Raw genomic sequence first — 14,445 nt, forward strand, 5'->3', positions numbered from 1 at the left:
TTTCTCAGTAATCTTCCATATTACGGTCCAGGGACATTGCGATTAATTGTGTACATTTTTTTAACGCGTAATTTTTAATTAAATTAATCGCACTGAATAAACGTGTTAAATCGACAGCCCTAATATCTCTCTCTCTCTCTCTCTCTCTCTCTCTCTCTCTCTCTCTCTATATATATATATATATATATATATATATATAGTATATATACAGTATATATACAGTATATAAACTGTTACCAGATGGCCCAGACACTGAGATTACATGAATGCAAATTGAATGAAATCCCAGATGCAGTTTATTGTGCTACTCCAATCCCAATCAATAATTACCAGAAGAAAAAAGTGGTACGCAATACAGGACTTTTAATTATAAGCCTGAAATACACATGGGACTCTTATTTTGAAATGTCTATACTTCCAGTTGTGAGCTCACTGATGGCTGATTCGCTGAGAAAGTGAATCTGATTCAAATTGCTAACCTGTGCTCTTGAGTTCAAACCCTCAGTTCTTTTCGGGTGATTCATGAAAAAGATCCAGTTCAAAAGAGGCATTTAGTCACAACTTTCTTGCTCTGGGTTTGTTTTTGTGTGCGGTTCAGCAAGCTCGTCAGAAATAGAATGGTGGAAAAGTGGCACGAGACACACTGGCACTCTATACATGTATTCACATAACTCACAAGATGATATCTAACAAAACGTCTCTGGTTGCGTATGTAACTTCGGTTCCATGAGATGTAGGGAATGAGACATCACGTCACTGACGCTTATGGGAAAAACTCCTTTTCTCAGATTTCTGAACTCCTATTGGATCACGCAAATTGAGAAAATGGTGTTCGCGTCCGCTCAGCCAGTGACATTGAGCGCGCGGTGCTCAGCTCTCTATTTAAGCGGACGGCATAGGTAGTATAAACAAAGTATGACAGCGCTTAACATGAAGGGCCGAGTATTGCATTGTTGAATAGAAAATGCTAAGTGGACCTAGGAGAGCACAGGCGTGTCAGTCTGGGAGCGAAGTGAATTCATCGAGTTCTCAAAGAGGACCAAGGTTGTAAAATCATGCAAAGGTGTTGGGTGAAGCCCAACCTGCCACCAGGCAGATTTCTTTTATGGATACACCATTTTCCCACGCCCAAGAGGTGGCCATACTCTCGTTGAGTGGGCTTTAAAGCCAATAGGGCATTGGGCTCCCTGAGATATGTATGCCAGTGTTATAGCATCGACAATCCAATTTGACAGTCTCTGCTCTGTTACATATACTTTAAGTGCAGAAATAGGGCAAATAATGGGATTGTCACGTCGGGTTTTGCACCATTTCACAAACACATTCCATTTGTAGGCATAGAGCCGTCTCGTAGATGGGGCTCTAGCATGCAAAATCTTATTCTTTCTCACCTGTGAGAGGTCTTCGTCATCCAACATGACCCATTAATGCCACACATGTAGATTCCACAACTCCAGCTGCAGGTGCCAAATCAAAACTCGAGCCTGAGAAAGAAGGTACTGTCTCAGTGGGATTTCCCACGGATGTGCATAAAGGAACTCCTCTATTTCTGGAAACCACGGTTGATTGTGCCACCTCGGCACAATCAGTAGTTCTGTTTCCATTTCCTCCCTGATTTTGGAGAGGAGTTGAGGAATGAGGCGCAGCAGAGTGAATGCATACTTTCAACCTGCTGTCCATTTGTAAGCTAACGCATCCACTCCCAACGGGGCCTGTCCTGTCATGGAATACCACAGTGAACAATGAGGGTCTCCTGGGAGGCAAATCAATCTATCGTCACCCTCCCAAACCTGTTCCAGATCTCTGAGTATCCACTCCCCTGGGATCACTCCCCGTCGAGAGAGCATGTCCGCTACGAAATTCAGGGCTCCGGGCACATGGGTTGCCTGTAATGACAGGAGATGCTTACCGCTCCATTTCACGAGCTGCCACGCGAGTGTCATCATTGTTGGAGCCCTGGTTATTTATGTATGCTACTACCGACTTGTTGTTGGTGCGAATCAAAATATGATGCCCCGTCACCTCTCACTCGAATGCTTTTAGGGCTAAAATAACCGGCGACATCTCCAAGCGGTTGATGTGCAAGGTCTGTTTCACATTTGTCCATTCCCCAAATGCCGGGCGGCTATTGCATAACGCACCCCAGCCCGTTTTGGACGCATCTGTACTAACTACATTGTGTCTGGAAACCTGACCTAAGGTGACCCCAGGCCAGAAAAACCCTGGAGCTGTCCATGGTGCTATCGCAGTTAGACAGTGGTTGGTGACTACAATGTGATGGTGCCCGTAGCGCCATGCCCATTGAGGAACTTGGTGGTTGAGCCAGCATTGCAGAGGTCTGATGTGTAAAAGACCAAGGGGTGTGACTGCCTCTGTGGCTGCCATAAGCCCGAGAATTTCTGAAAGCATTTCAGAGTTAGAGCCCTGCTAAATTTGAAACTCGCTGCCGTGCTGCATATCGAGTATATTCTCTCAACTGAGAGCAAGCGCGCATTGTTACAGAGTTCAAACGCAACCCGAGGAAGGATATTTCCCTGACTGGGAATTAATGAGCTCTTCCTCACATTGACCAGTAGGCCATGTGTATTCAAATGTACGAGCAGCCTATTACCACAATCTCTCACTGTGCTCAAATGCGCAGCCCCTCTGCTTTCATATGAGCTAAAGCTGCATCCATCGCGGAAGAGGGAAAGGCCGAATAGCAGGAATTTTCCTTGAATGCGAACCTCAAGAAGCGTATGTGATGAGGAACAATCGGGATATGAAAATAGGCATCTTTCAGGTCTATTGAGACAAACCAGTCATTCTGATGGATGTATGCTATGATCTGCTTTTGTATCAACATTTTGAACTGACGCTTTGACAGAGTGTGGTTCAGAAGTCCAGAATTGGACGCAACCCGCCATCTTTCTTCGGTACAAGAAAATAACGGCATTAAGCTCAACAGGTTCTATTGCCGTTACTGCTAGCAGGCTGTCAATTTCTGCACACAGAATGTGAGCATTCTGAAATGACATTGTGGATGGCTTCGCGCCATTGAAGCCCAGAGGCTGTCTCGCAAACTGAAGTGTGTAACTGTGCTATGGAGTTGTTAACACCCAATTTGATATGCCGGGAAGGGATTACCATGCTTTTATTTGCTATGACCTCGGGGATAGCGAGATGGCTGTAGAGCTCTACATGGTACCTAGCCCAGGGGCGGGGCTGATGGTTTGTGGGATGTGCTCTTTTCGAAAATGTTTATTTATTTATTTTCACACTGCCTGCAAGGCGGGCCGTCAGGAACGCTGAGGCTGATCAGAGGAATGTTTTCCCGATGGGCGGGGCCCTTGGTGCGGTGGCTGTGGATAGCGGCGCTTTGGCCAATGCTTTATCGAGTGAACGGCCATCTCAGATGGACCCTGAGGGACCTGGGTCTCCACCTCTTAGGTTTGGGGAGAAGCAGTGTGCTCCATTGAAGCCGACGTCTGGCGAGCAAAGACTTTTAGTGAACAGGACGGGGGAAGAAGAGTGTGGGGGTGTGGGTGCATGCGGGACCTGATCCGGCAGTACAGCCTCACAATCGGTTTGCTCCATATCCTCGCCTTGATCATCATTGTTCCCCAGGTCATCGAGGAATGGGGGAGGCAACAGAGCGAGAAAAGGTCATTGTGCTTAAACAGCGCTATCAGAGCGCGGAGTGTTTTCAGGCACATTGCCTCGCAGTGTGGGCATTCAGCCTTGACCAGCGCTGCTTCTTTGTTGGTGGCCCAGACATAACACACAGGTCTTATGGCCATCAGACATGGGAACAAGTTTCCCACATCTGCACTTATGCGACGGCATCTTGAGAAGGTCCATGCATGTATGGGAATTATTTAACTCTTTTAGATCACTGGCAGTCATCTTCAGGAAGGGAAGTGCTGTCCACTGCAGGTAAGTGTGATTCGACAGTGAAATCCAGGAGTAAAGGAGATCAATTCTGACTGATGGCGTTATGCCGCCTGCTTAGCAATGTCATTGGCTGAGCAGGCACGAACGGCATTGTTGCATCTGAATTGCCTGAATTGAGTTCAGAAATCTGAGAAAAGGAGTTTTTACCTTAAGCATCAGCGATGCAATGTAAGTGACCAAAATCGAAAGGAAACCGCACAACCTGACTGTCGCCAGTGGCGACTAGATTTTAAATTATAGTTGCACTAAATTATTTTTGGTCACATTTGCCTGGAGCCCTGCTTACAATGGCGGCCAAAAGTTTGGAATAATCTACAGATTTTGCTCTTATGGAAATAAATTGGTACTTTTATTCACCAAAGTGGCATTCAACTGATCACAATGTATAGTCAGGATTTTAAGAACATGAAAAATTACTATTACAATTTTAAAAAAATTTACTTCTTAAACTACTTCAAAGAGTTCTCATCAAAAAATCCTCCACATTCTAGCTGTCAGTTTGTCCAGATACTCTGGTGACATTTCACCCCACACTTCCTGTAGCACTTGCCATAGATGTGTCTGTCTTGTCGGGCACTTCTCAGGCACCTTACCGTCTAGCTGATCCCACAAAAGCTCAATGGGTTTAGGATCCAGAAACTCTTCTCCAATTATCTGTTTTTCAGTGTCTGTGTTTCTTTGCCCACTCGAACAATTTATTTTTTTTTTCTGTTTTAAAAGTGGCTTTTTCTTTGCAATTCTTCCCATAAGTCCTGCACCTCTGAGTCTTCTCTTTACTTTTGTACATGAAACTGGTGTTTAGCGGGTATAATTCAATGAAGCTGTCAGAGGAGGACATGTGAGGCGTCTATTTCTCAAACTAGAGACACTGATGTTCTTATCCTCTTGTTTAGATTTTCTAGGACCAAATTAGCAATTTAGCATGATTACTCAAGGATAAGTTATTGGAGTGATGGCTGCTGGAAATGGGGCCTGTCTAGATTTGATCAAAAATGACTTTTTTAAAATAGTGATGGTGCTGTTTTTTTACATCAGTAATGTCCTGACTATACTTTGTGATCAGTTAAATGCCACTTTGGTGAATTAAAGTACCCATTTACATCTGAAACAGCAAAATCTGTACATTATTCCAAACTTTTGGCCGCCTGTGTACATCCAAACGAAGAAAATCTCATTACTCGAAACCTTCCTTCAGTGAATAAGATGAATGAACTTCAGATTGAGTTTCAAAGAGGCTCAAATAAATAAGGAGGTTGGTGCTAGTTGTCAAAAATGTTATTCCGTCTAATATTTCTCATGGTACGATAATTATTTTACAAAGTGCACGTATCTTGATGTCTTGACAGTAAAAAAAGACACATGAACACATGTTAACCTTTTGTGTCCATATAGCAGTAATATCCTAAGACATGTTGAAACTGCTGCTTATTTATTGACACAGTATTTCAATTATAAACAGTAAAACAGTTATAGGTGTTTGAAACCAACATTAATGCTAGAGAAAGCATTATCAAGTGCACTTTGACTCAAAACCTCATTGTTGAGATATATCCCTAGTGACAATATCCCCATGTGTCAGCTAGACCTCACTTTGACTGAAACAAGACTTTAACGCATGCAGAAGGTATTTTCCTGTTAAGAAGAAGAAGAAGAAAAACAGAACAGAGGTTTATTATTGTTCTGCCAACTTTTCAAGATGGCAAGCATCTATCCACCTGTTCTGACAGCAGCTGGTGTACAACAGTTTTTAAAGTATTGTGTTTACCCAGCTGTTGTGTAGTTGATTTAAAGAACAGAACAGGATCAGTCTTTCAATGCACTTCAAGACAAATCTCTCAATGTGATTCCTTGACTGCACAAGAGTTCCAACAACACTTCTCAGATCCACACCTCCAAATCCACAGATCCTGGCAGCTGACAAGAGAATATTACATTTGATACACCAAATTAAATGTAGGATACACAAATTACTGTATCTTTTACAGCTATTGGGAAACAAATGGTTGTCCCTCTAAAGGAAGCAGCAGAACAACTAACATTTAGGCTATTTCTCCAACCTGCAAACTTAGTTATACAGTACTCACCTGCATCCCTACACTTGTCAGGTCTTTTATTTTAAGTCCATCACTGAAAAACATTTGTATGTCCTAAGACACAATAAATACAATTCTTGCATATAATTGAGCAGGTTTGGGCAAAATGAAATTCATTGGATTTTGAATTGATTTAATCACACCCCACAGGATATTAAATAGTAATGACAGGACGAGGAATACACTGAGCTGCAATTCACAGAAATTGAACACATCACACAACAGAAAAGTTTCAGTTCTCCATATTGTGACAAAACATAAGTAATTACATCATTACTTTTGACTAACTGAGCCTATTTATACTCATGTAATACTCATTGATTCAGTACCATCAAAACAATACATCCGATATTTTAAATTTGTGACACAGCTCCACAAAATTCAACAACCAAAAATAGTCCACAATGTATTGTTTTCAGATAGCTTTATAAAAAATAAATATTGAAATTGAAATGAGAATCAATTAAGGATATATTGATGTTTGTCTCCGTTTAGTTTGAGCAAAATTAGAGCATTTTTAGGAAATTAAATGTTCTTCCAGTCTATAAAATAAAACACCCATATTTTTGTGTATTATAATATGTTTATAGTTAATTCATACAAAAAAATTATTAGTTAAATGAATCTTTGAATTGTATTCCATTTACAATTTTACTGTTTTAAATTCAAATTCGAATTTCAATTCTGCATCCTGATTGTTATCTCATTTTAAACTCAGAAACTGAATCCGAATTTAAAAAGCATTCTCAATTCAATTCATAATGGCACACCCACCTGATATGTTCCCCACCTCTTGCCACCCTCCCAACCCTTTTACATTTTGTCCTCTGCCTATCTTCCTCCATCTGTAAATGTTCCATGTGCTGAGGAGTAAAAGGGAGCCCCTCCTCTCTACTTACCTCAGCTGTCACTCATCTCGTTTCTCATGTAGAACTGGAGGACACCAGCAGATCACAGGCAGGATTGTTCTCTTTGATGTGTCCCTCTGCTCATCTAGATAGCCAGAGAGGGAGCCTCAATGATACGAGAGAGCGTCCATTAGTCTGTCATTGACAGCGCTCTCTTTCTCTGGGATGGCGGGGATCAGATTCTGCTGTCAGCTGGCATGTATCTGTGCAATCGAGAGTCCAACTGTAATACAAATTTGTTTTGGAGCCCACAAGATAGAGATGAGTGTGTCATGTCAAGTCATTCAAACCCTGGTGTGCCGTACACCTCTCTGACCCCAAAGATTTGAATGGTTTACTGTTTAATCACCCCTCACACATTTAAACAACTTTGTAAAAACTCAGCTAGTTTTAGCTAACTTGTGTATCTCATTTAACACTAGTTGCGTCCAAATTCAAAACTTTCGGTCAGACGGATCTCACTGTGAATTCAGTAACAGCAGGTGGACAGTTCTTGAGCAAAACTTGGTCTGTGCTTACCATATTTGGAACTACTGCCTCCAGTGGCCAAAGTGGGAAGTGTTTTTGAAGGTAAGTGCACGTGTGAGCTCCAGGGTGAAATGTCCACAGAGGAGTGCCAAAAGAGAGTTGTAAAGGGAGTTGTTAATAATTGTAAATTATATAATACAGTGAAGAGGAATGCATTTTTTATTAATTGTACCTCCTAACACAAACCCTAATCTTAAACCTAACTGTCAGTGGAGGAACATGGAACCTCTGGATCTAAATAGTCTCTGATAATGTAAATGCAACTACTTCCTGGTTTCAATGTGGGACGAGAACCGAGGTAGTAACTTACCTAACACTGCTTGTCAGTAACTTGGCCGTCAGTATCACGGGTTGATGCCAGGTTACTTGAACATTTGGTAGCACCATACTGTCTTTCCATGTTGTTTCAGAGTATGTGCAGCATGGAAGTTGCAAGAACCTAGGCTGTCTCCTTGCAGCAGTAAATACAAGCAAATCCTTGTCTTAATGTTTTTTGTCAGTAACCTTGCAACAGTTTGGATCAAAGCCACATGACTCGCTCTTTTGGTCCTTCCCTCCTGTCAGTTCACTAACTGGCTCCATCTTGGTTGATTCTTAGCAATTGCTGTGGAATTTAATGAGTGGCCACATAACACCAATTATGTTTTTATCACTTGTGTAGAGAGTGGAAGCCTTGTTTTCCTACCCTGTTTGATTCAGAAGATTTGTTTTGCTGTGGGAAGAAGACAAAGGGAGACATATGGTAAGAAATCTTTATAATCATGGAAGGTTAAGAGGTTGCAGTTGCTGTTGACTGACCTTAACTGCATTGTATTGAGTGTTATCACACAAAAAATGTGCTATACTGAAACTCCTTTGTGTGTTACTTTGAAGGTTGCATTACAAAGACCATTTCATGTGGTCAAATCATTTGTTTGTAATCAGGGGAAGATATGTCTCCTCTCTTCCCGTTTTGGCAGTACATGTTTTTCCACATTTTTGTCCAGGTTCGTTCCTTATGGATGATGTACAAAGTTTTTTGCTTAATTGGTGCTTAGATGTTCTTTAAACACAGGGTTGTTTTACTTCCTGAAGTGCTGCTTGCAATACCTAAGTGCTCAGCTATATGCACTCATCTCAGTGTACTCTATCATTAGAGTTAGTCATGACTATCATCTCTTTACATGTACCTGCTCGTGTCACATGAATTTAGTTATGTCATCTTAAAGTTAAGGAATCATGCAAAGATGCCGTTTCAGTTCTTCTAAAGGTTCTAACTTGTATATTTTGCCCCTGTTTTGAACTACTACCAATATAGACCCTGAATTTCTGCGGTCATGTTTAAAGCAATACATCCAGGTGTAAAGGTTATTTCTTGAAGCTACCATTTCACAGGTTGTTGCTCAGTAGTGTGTCACTGTGGGCATGTGAATTTAACCCTTCAGAAGGATTGGGGATGGTTATGCATGGAGATAAGCTTGACCTGAGGAACTTTTCTGTCAGAAATATCACAATGTCACGGAGTAGAATGACAGGGGAGGGTCACCTGTTTTTGCCCTCAAGGTCACAAGAACAATAGAGGTCTACAGGGTCATCGATTAGGGGCACATACTTTTCTATCTCCAAAGTGAGAGGAAGCATTAGGAAATGATCTAGAATCAACTCTTTGTGTATAGCCTTATGAGAAATGTTTGTTCTCTATTCACTATGTACAATTTTCTGGAACATCTTGGCGTCTGGTTGGATTCGCATTGTTTATGAACAGCATCAGGTATCCTTCTTGGAGTTTGAGCACATACTTTCATTGTATAGCAAAGGGGCTGGTATAGCAATCAGGGCAGGAGACATTATTCTGTACTCTTTCCAGACTGATCTCACCATTAAATTTTAAACACTGCCCCCAGTGGCCAAAATCGGTAAGTGTTATTGGGCGTTTGGGCACGGAGGGGGTGGTAGGGTAGCCAAAAACTGTACTCAAGTAAAATTACAATTACTTCAAAAACATAATTACTCAAGTAGAAGTAAAAGTATTAACATAAATAATTACTTGAGTAAGAGTCAGAAAGTACCTAATTAAAAGAGTACTCAAGTAGTGTGTAACTCGTTACTTTCTCAAATGACATAATAGATGTTTACTCCCCTATGTTCCATTACATAATACACATTCAACATGTACTGCAGAATTATGATTATTATTAATGGAAATTCTGTCATCATTCACCATCATGTTGTTCCAAACCCATATGACTTTCAGTCTTCCATGCAACACAATAAGGAGATGTTAGACAGAATGTTTGCCTTAGTCACTATTACTTTCAGTGAATGTTTATATATATATATTATTTGTAATTATTATTTTTTTTTAATTGTTTTTTTTTTAAAGTCATGTAAATGTAACGGAGTAAATGTAATATGTTACTACCCACCTCTGGGGGTCAAAATGAGTTTTGAATCGAGTTGTGCCCACTGTACAGGTGTCTGGGTTTATTTTTTGTTTTTTGTTTTAAGCTGTACAGAATGTAATACAGTGATGAGGAATGAATATTTTATAAACTGTACCCCTAACCCAACCCAACCCATCCCAAAACCTAAATCTAAACCTAACCATCAGTGGTGTAAAAATGTAATGTTAGAGGATAATGTGCATAATGTGGCCGATCCTAGTGTACTGGCACTCTCGGAAACATCATGTTGACTTCCCGTGTGAACATGTAGCTATTTCTACCTTTTTGTCTCTTTCCTCAACTGCCAATGACCTCTGCAGTATTGTGCCACTTATTCCATACATTTCTTCTAATTGCTCCTTTTAATAACAGCACTGTAATCCTCATCAAATCTTGAGAATACAGGGAGAGAGTTTAGAGCTTACTGCTCTCTCAGACAGAATAAATGTCTACACATCTCTATTCAGCTTCCTTGGCCACAGTCCCAGGTGAGACAGCTAAAGGGTTCTATTTAATCTTAACTTGACGAGAGCATTTTGGAATAAAAGACAATCTCTCATCATTTTGGGAGATTAGACCTACACACGTTCAAATCAGCTGCGATGAAAGCACTGGCCAAAGTAATGGGCACTTAGGTCTTCTGACCCCAGTGTATCTGTAGATAGAGCACTCTGCAAAGTTAATTAAACATGAATAGAACGATTCTGCAAGAGTAACAAGTAGCACTTGACAATCCACGCTGATATGAGCTGAAAACAGATACAATCCATGCCTAGATATTCTGAATACGCAAACTTAAGGCAATACACGGTGATGTTGGGTGCTTCAACAAGCTTCAACAGGCCAAAGTAGAGACACTGGTCTTCACATCTCACATCTTGCATGTTTGTTTACACACAGGACTGCATGTGTTTCTCCCAGTCGGTGGCGGCAGCAGAATGAGACACGTTTTTAAAAGCTGTGCTTGTACCGCTTTTAAAAAGCAAGCGCACATTGTGGAAACACATCAAAACTATCAAAGACGTCCATCTAGTTCATAATAGCACAGATGGGGGCAAAACAGTCCAGGACACCTTCAAAACAGCACAACAGCATGACAGCGCAGCTGATTGAAACAAAATAGGGGTCTCCTTTTTAGAGTTATAACTTGACATTGACCATTATCATGCATCTCGTGCTGCTTTTAAATGACGCAAAGACAATCATCTAGTGCATGTTTATGTAGAAAAACATTTAAATCCAGATAGGCTAATGAAGATGTCCTGTGGAAGTCCCTTTTGGATTAATCTCTCATGACAGGCCATCTCTCTCCTCTTCACCTGTGTGATTGACTGAGTGACGGTGGGTGCTCAAATTCCAAAATTCCAAACAATAAATTTTTCCATATTTGTGTAAATAAATGCTCTTTTTCTATTAAAGAGGAAGTTTTCGGTTCTGATTATACTTTTTTATAGTAAAATGACCTCTTTTATGTCAAAAGATCAAGGAAAATTTGATTCCTCATGCCATGGCCCCTTTAAATGTTTTCAAGATAATAAGATGTGGCACAAAATGTGGTATATCACTAGCAAAATACAGTTAGAAGGTACAATATCAAAAGTAAACCATCAAAAGAATGTTCTTTATGATTTGTACATTATGCTTATTAGTTGCCATTGCTAAGGATCTTTAAAGATGTAATGCTCTTGTAGGGGCTCTTCTAGTTTGGCTGGAATAATTAAATCAACGTCAAGCAGGACTATCCCGATTCTGATAAGGATTCTTAATATCATGCTTTAAAAAGTCAAAGGATCCATAGTCACAAGTAGGGCAGCACAATTCAATGAAAAAATAAGAACGAGACAAAGGGACCCAAAAGCAGAGGAACAGTTCAAAGGATTTATTTACAATAAATAATAATGTTAACTGTGCTAAGTGAAGACTGGAGATCCCGGCACCGGCTGCCGTAGAGGGAAGGAATCTTGTGAATGAGGGTGCGCCGTAATCGCACAATGGCCAGAAGAGTTTTAGAGTGTGTGCATTGAGAAATCAGAAGCAGATCTGTAGGAATCCTCTATAGAAACGTAGTGAGGTGCAGAGAATAACTGTCAGCAGATTTTAAGGTAATCACATTCCCGACATGCGGACAAAGACGAGGAATCCTGCACTGAAGAGTGCAGAGAACAAGCGGACATACAGCAACCTGGAAGGTACACACACAAGCGACATGTGGGTAGAGATGGGCAACCACACAGATACCGGCAGCCAGTGGAGAGAGACAAAGAGTGGTGTAAAATGTGCTCTGTTTGGTTCATTAAAGGCCAGACGTGCTGCTGCATTCTGGATCATTTGGAGAGGTCTAATAGCACATGCAGGAAGACCTGCAATGAGAGAGTTACAGTAGTCCAGTCTAGTTATGACAAGGGACTGAACGAGCAGTTGTGTGGCATGTACAGAGAGGAAAGGTCTTATCTTCCTGATATTGTAGAGTGTAAATCTACATGATCTTGCAGTCTTTGAGATGCGGTCTGTGAAATTTAGCTCATCATCAATGGTTACCCCTGGATTTCTGACCGTTTTGGAAGGCGATACTGTAGTTGAACCCAGCTGCATGGTGATGTTGTGTTCAACAGCAGGGTTGGCTGGTAGTAGCCCCACACAAATGAAGTATTTAAATGTAAATTCTATTAATCAAGATGAATAATCACAATTACAATGCCAAGGGAAATAATCAACAATTATGATTTTCATTTTGGAAAAGCATATACAATTAATGCTGTTAGCAGTGTGGTTTGAGGGACCATTAATACCCCTGGAATCTAAGCTAAGATTGAGTTTAGACTGAGCAAAACTTAAACAATGATGATGAGAAGAATTAACTTAAAGAGTGTTAACTTGGCACCATTGTGAAGAACATCGGTGCGCTATAGTCATGAAATGCATTCTCTGGATTGAAATGCATTTTTGATTTTTCCAGATCTAGTCTAGTTAGATATCAATTCAAAGCCATATGTTTCACCTGCCGTTAGTGATACCTGAACCTGCTTTTCTCCCAGGGCCTCATCCAGCCCTCACTGCGGCCTCAGAGGCAAATAGACAAACTCATCTCCATTTCCCAGCCCAGTGAAGCACACAAAGGAAGCTGTTGTTCTAGGGCTCTGATCCCTCTGAACCTGCAGGCCAGAGAACAGGAAGGCTTCTGAGAGTCCGCTAGAGAAAGGGGGGAGTGATAGAGTGTACGTGGTGTAATCACTTGGCCAATTAAACAGACCCTGGTCTCTCGCCCCCATGTAATGAGAGAGCCTGACACTCAAGGGTTTGTTTCTTAACATATGAACCCTGTGAAGGGCCACTTCTGCTTCTTTGGTAATGCAGAGATAAGCTATAGCTTAAACATTCCTTATACTCTTGTTACTATAAGATATTAACGTGATCTCAGGATTAAAATACTATCTACATTGTTTTGAAAGCAGATGGAAGTTCTACTTGCAGGAACTGAGAAATGTAAGTTGATCTTACTTAGATTTTTTTATGCTTTTTTTGAGTATACGTACCTTTTTGGCTCAAGTAAACTGAAATTAATTGTTTTAAGTAAAGTTAACTAGTTACAAGTACGCTTAACTTGTCTGTGATTAAAGTATCATTGTTTTTATTTGGAGTGGTGGTGGCGTAGTAGCTAAAGCACAGGGCTGGTAATCAGAAGGTTGCTGGTTCGAACCCCACAGCCACCACCATTGTGCTCTGGAGCAAAGCACTTAACTCCAGGTTGCTCCGGGGGAATTGTCCCTGTTATAAGTGCACTGTAAGTCACTTTGGATAAAAGTGTCTGCCAAATGCATAAATGTAAATGTTTATTTAATTATTTATATTGAATTATAGCACATCATACAATATAAGGGAAATTATAACTGGAATCTCAGTTAGCCATATGGCACACTGGATTATTTTCAGTGCACATACTGTACATCGCACATACATATTGTAAAGTACAATTCAGTAAAGAAGAATGGCTTAAATTGAACAGGCTCTAGGTTTACCGGACGTAACACTAATGACCCTAATTGTGACATCAAACAAATAACAAATATCAACCAGATACAACAAAGCAACAACAATAGTCATAAGAATTTAAATTGTTATTTTTCTACATAAGTTCACTTGTTTTGACCAAACATGTATAATCTATTAAAGCGCAAAGACTTATGGGTATTCTCCACAGTTGCAATTTTGTACTTGATCAAGTCAAAGTTTAAAGATTGTATATATTTGAATAATGATTCCAAAATGTAACATTTCAAGTACTGTTCAATTAGGACCACTTAAATGTTTTTATTAAAGACAACTTCAGAGTTTAGAGAGTAACTGTAAATTAATTACTGAGAACTTAATACAAGTAAGAACAGTAAAACAAATGAAGCTTAATGTTATTAAACTTCTACTTATTTTTTTACAATTTTAGATAACTATTAATATTTACAGTGAATATTTTTCCTCCCTTAAACCATTTGGAACTGAAGGCCAAATTACTTCAAATTATGAACAGTTGAACATATGTGGACTTATGAAAGAGTAGGACAGCCA

This window comes from Xyrauchen texanus, chromosome 14 (genome assembly GCF_025860055.1).
Source record: "Xyrauchen texanus isolate HMW12.3.18 chromosome 14, RBS_HiC_50CHRs, whole genome shotgun sequence".
In the NCBI taxonomy this organism is placed as follows: domain Eukaryota; kingdom Metazoa; phylum Chordata; class Actinopteri; order Cypriniformes; family Catostomidae; genus Xyrauchen; species Xyrauchen texanus.